The sequence below is a fragment of the Belonocnema kinseyi genome, chromosome 9 (genome assembly GCF_010883055.1).
Source record: "Belonocnema kinseyi isolate 2016_QV_RU_SX_M_011 chromosome 9, B_treatae_v1, whole genome shotgun sequence".
Lineage (NCBI taxonomy): Eukaryota > Metazoa > Arthropoda > Insecta > Hymenoptera > Cynipidae > Belonocnema > Belonocnema kinseyi.
The window spans coordinates 25,180,849-25,186,387 of record NC_046665.1 but is presented as its reverse complement, the minus strand read 5'-3'; positions in this window follow the sequence as shown (position 1 = coordinate 25,186,387).

Below are 5,539 nucleotides of genomic sequence, written 5' to 3'. Positions count from 1 at the left end.
AATCAATTCCAACGGCATCAGCCGGTAACGTTGTACACGAAAATACGAACTCTCTAGAGCCTCGTCTAGTGGCCGCCAGGTTTCGTATTTTCGTGTACAACGATACCAGCTGATACCGTTGGAATTGATTGTTGAAATATTTTTTTTTACATCTTTTATTATTAAACTTTGTACTTTAACGTAGTTTTCTTTCGGTTCTTGCATTTCTCAAAGTTTGAGACCGATATTTTATGTATAAAAAAAGTTCGAACGTTCAAAAAATGTTGAGGTTCAGAAAAAAGATGAAATAATTTTCAGTGAAGTTCCTACCAAAATGCAGTACCTGAACGTACTTTATTGTACTCTAATACATTTCCCAAAGTTTTAGCTCGATATTTTATTTACAAAAAAGTTCTTAAGTTCAAAAGAATATTCAGTGAACTGAAAAACTGTGATCGATAATATAGGTATTTAGCTGTGTCACATGCCCTTAACTCACATAAATTCTTACCTCGCTAAGTGAAAAGTGGACGAAAAATAAAAAATTTTAGAAAAAACCGCAACTATCTAACATTACTTTAGGATAAAATAGTTGATAATAGATCTTATGCTTTCACGATGATTCATTTTGATAAAAAGAGATATTTCGGGTTTCACTCGTGTAAAAAACTACGAATTGTTTGCCGACGTTTCGTGAACATTGCAGTTCACATCTTCAGGGCTGACCTGAAACTGAGGTATCAGGTCATGATGTTCTTAAGTATACTTTCTACAATGCCTGTTATTGGCCAGAGCGCCCCACCGTGGTGACTGGTCGAACTTGATTGGCCAATCAAGTCTTTTTTTAAAATCCGGGAGAACGGAAAGCCAAATCGGATTGGTATTATATTCATTGTCCCTATTGATGTTATTAGGATGTTTCAAGATTTCGATTGCTTCTGTATGTTTTCTTGGAAATTTGTTGTGTGTTTTTAAAACAGTAATAATGAATAAAGAAGACTATGACAACAAAATCATGGACCTTCTAACTGACGATATATACAAAAAACTTAAAAAGGACCCCACAAAAACAATAGTCAATAAAACAAAGACTCTTCTCAAAGACTCTAAACTTGACAGCAAAACAATATCTAACTTAATACCTACTAATCCCATCTCTCCAAAACTTTACGGGCTCTCAAAAATCCACAAAGAAAACATTCCACTCAGACCGATCGTCAGCGCAGTAAACTCACCAACTTACAACCTAGCACGTTTCCTCGCTGCAAAACTAAATCCTTTTACAGGAAACTCCATCATTCACGTCCAAAACTCATTTGACTTTATTAAAAAGATTCACATTCAACCCCAAGACATCATAGTGAGTTGCGACATAGTATCTCTTTTTACGAAAGTACCAATCTAGGATACAATTAATATTATTAAATCTTTCACAAACTTCCCTTCCGAGCTTGTACCTTTGATAGAACAATGTCTCAATAATACTTACTTCTTGTTCAATAACCAATTCTACGAACAAACCTCAGGGGCAGCAATGGGATCCCCAATCTCACCTGCAATAGCCAATGCCTTTATGAAGCATCTAGAAACTAAGATCTTTAACCAAGCCAAACTTAAACTAGAATTCTGGTTCCGTTACGTTGATGACACATTTGTCATCTGGCGACATGGACGAGATGAACTAAATAAGTTTTTCGATTTTATCAATCAATTACATCCTAATATCCAGTTCACCATGGAAATAGAACAGAAAGGAAAATTGTTTTTCTTGGATGTATTAGTTTACAAAAAATCTGATAACACATTAGGACATGAAGTTTATAGAAAACCCACGCATACAAACAGATACTTACATGCCTCCTCCTATCATCACCCATCTCAAAAACAATCGGTCATCAACTCCCTTGTATACAGAGCTGTCTCCATAACAGACAAAGATAACTTACAAAAGGAGTTACAAAACGTTAAACAAATCCTAATACAGAACGATTACACAAACAAACAAATTGATAAAGCAATAAGAAAACACTCTTAAAAAAGCAAGTCAACACAACCTACGAAAGAAAGAGAGAGAAAAATGACCACCACTCTACCCTACACCCAAGGTGTTATAGAACAAATAGGAAGAATTCTCAACAAACACAACATCCAAACCATATTTAAACCATCTGCGAAAATAGGACAACTACTAAATAACCCTAAAGATAAAAAGGCACCCTTCAGTGATCCAGGAGTATATAAAATCCCTTGTTCTTGTGGCAAAGTCTATATTGGAGAAACCGGGAGAGCGGTGAGCCAACGTATGAAGGAACATGAAAGTAAAGTCAGGCTAAAACATTTCACGCAATCAGCACTAGCTGAACATCATATCGAAGCAGGACATAACATTTTATTTGATGCAACAACAGTCATTGCAAAAACACACAACAAATTTCCAATAAAACATAGAGAAGCAATCGAAATCTTAAAACACCCTAATAAAATCAAAAGGGACAATGGATATAATACCAATCCGATTTGGCTTTCTGTTCTCCCGGATTTTAAAAAAAGACTTGATTGGCCAATCAAGTTCGACCAGTCCCCACGGTGGGGCGCTCTGGTTAATCACAGGCATCTTAGAAAGTATACTTAAGAACATCATGACCTGATACCTCAGTTTCAGGTCAGCCCTGAAGATGTGAACTGCAATGTTCACGAAACGTCGGCAAACAATTCGTAGTATTTTATACGAGTCAAACCCGAAATATCTATTTTTTATCGATAAGATAGTTATTAGTTATAAGAAATAATAATAATTTTAAGCAATTATTTTTGTTAAATTGCGTTAATTATTACCTCACGCTAAGTGAAAAGTGAACAAAGAGTTGAAAATTTCAGAAACCGCAACTTTCTTTCATTAATAAAAAAATATATTATTTTTTAAAAATCTGCCCGCTTTGCGGGCACATTTTCGTCGCTTGCGCGACTGTTGGCTCTCGCGCTCGATCACATATTTATCTCGCGCTTCGCGCTCGGCTCCTTTAAGTTCTCGCACTTCGTGCTTAGCTTAGATAAAAAGAAGTTTATTTGCAAACTTTATACAATTGTCAAATACTCTACATATAAAGTGATTGTTAACTGTGTATTTATTTTAGATTTAAACGCTACTTTATTTACTTAAAGTTCTACCGACCTTAAGGAACAAATTCTCATGCGAGTAGTCGCGCTTCGCGCTCGATATTTGATTCAAACATCATTTAAATCTTGCGTTCCGCGTTCGATTCTGTGCACCGTATAATAAAAATAAAATGATTTGAGCGCGAAAGGTACACATTTGAAACCCAATACATAAATTTTCAACTAAAAGGTGAAGCTTCAACCAAAAATAGATTTGGTTAATGTCCATTTACAAAACTTTTTTTAACGAAAGAAAGACAAATTTCCAATAAAATAGTTAAATTTTTAACCAAAGTTAGAATTCTTCCATTTTCACTTTGAAACGTTAATTCGAAAAATAAATTTATCAATAAATTAGTTAAATTTGCTACCAAAGAAATAAACTGGTAACTAAATATTTGCATTTTTAACCAAAAATAAAATAGATTAATTTTCAGAAAAAAGAAATTTCAAGCAAAAGTCGAATACATCTACTTTCACTTACAAAAATGAATCACGAAAAAAAGCAAATTTTAAATTTCGACCAAAGAAGAGAAATTGTCAACAGAATGCCTAAATTTTTAAGGAAAAACCATCAATTAAAAAAATCGAATTTTCAAGAAAATCGTTAAATTTGTAAGCAAAGAATGAACTTTTATTCAAAATGAAAAAGTTCCAAATAATGAGTTTATTTTTCTACCAGGAAAGAGGAACTTTTAAAAAAATAGTTCAATTTTCACCTAAAACAGAATTTAGTTAGAAAGTTATTTTTTGTTTGAGAAAACTAATTTTCAATTACAAAAACAAATTTTAAGCCAAGAAGATGAATTTTAAACCAGTAAGAACTGTTTTTGGTCAATAAAGGATAATTTCTAACAAAATACAGGAATTTTCAAACAAATATTCAACTTTGAAAAGAAACGTTTGAACTAATAGTTTAAATGAAGAAATGAATATTTAACCCAAAATTGAAGAGTTAAATTTCCAGTACAAAATAAATCTTCATCGAAATTAAATAATTTCCAAATAAATAGTTACATTTTCAACTAACTAATTTTAAATAGAAATAAATAAATTTTCAACCTAGAAGGTTAATTTTCTATCAAACAAATATTTCGAATTGTAAAGGAATTTCCAACCTAATAAATGAGTTTTCAACAAAAAATTTTAATTTGAGACCAAAAAAGTTTAATTTTTACCAAAATAGAGGAATTTTAAACCAGTGTGTCGTTTTTCGAAAAACTTAATTTTTTCATTATTAATATTATTTTTCACGAATAGAACAAAAAGCACGCATCCTATCAAAAATTAAGTTATAACAAATTTTTATCTTTTTTGTTTGTAAATGAATTTTCTCCATTTATTTTTTCGGTATCTTGTGCCGTTTGTATAAAACTTCAATTTTTCTATTTTCAATGCAGTTTTTTACGAATAAAACAAAAACTACACGTTCTGTAGAAAAATGATGTGATACAAATTTGCAGACCTTATTCGAATACACAATTTTTGTTCAGTCATATTTTCTCGTATCTTGTATAGATTGACCGCAAATTAGAATTTTTGTTTTTTCATTATTTTTCGTGTATTCAAAATTTGAGTTTTTGATTTTTCAAGAAAATTGAAAAAGGTGTTGTGATAATCTTATAGGGTGTTCAAAATACAACGTTTTTCTTTTTGTGACATTTCTTTACATCGTGCGTTGTTTGACTTAAAGTGTAGATTTTCGTTTGTTCTTTGGAATTTTGTAAATGCTGTAACTCTGGTAATTTCGGTTTTATCAAAAAAAGCCTTTAAATTAAATTGTTTGTCTTTTTGAGTACTACGAATAACTTGCAGTGATCTTTTTTTCGTTTCTTGTATAGTTTGACCGCAAAATAGAATTTTTATTTTGATTACTTTTTGTGCATTCAAAATATAAATTTTTGATTTTTGAAGAAAATTCGAAGTTTTTATGATAATATTGTAGGGGATTTAAAATTCAACGTTTTTCTTTTTCTGACATTTTTTCATATAGTGCGTTGTTTGGTTTAAAATGTTTATTTTCGTTAGTTTTTTGGAATGTTGAAAATGCTATAATTCCGGTAATTTTATTTTGATCAAAAAAAGTTATAAAGATAAATGGTTCGTCTTTTCAATTATTACTAATAATAGTCCATATAATTTTCAATTTAAAAAAAAAGTGTTTTCGAAATGTTTAAACATGTGCTCAGTCTTTTAGTTTTTATCCAAAATGGCTGGCAAATGAACTTGTTCTCTCATTTTAGGCCTTAAAACATTGTGCCAAAGCGCAATCCAATCTGATCAATCTTTCGAAAGTTATCGTGGATACAGAATACTACAGACTACTGACAGACAGACAAACATTCACCTTCGTAAAAATCGATTTTTCTGGCTCAAGAGGTCTCAAAACGTGGAGATTTGAAGA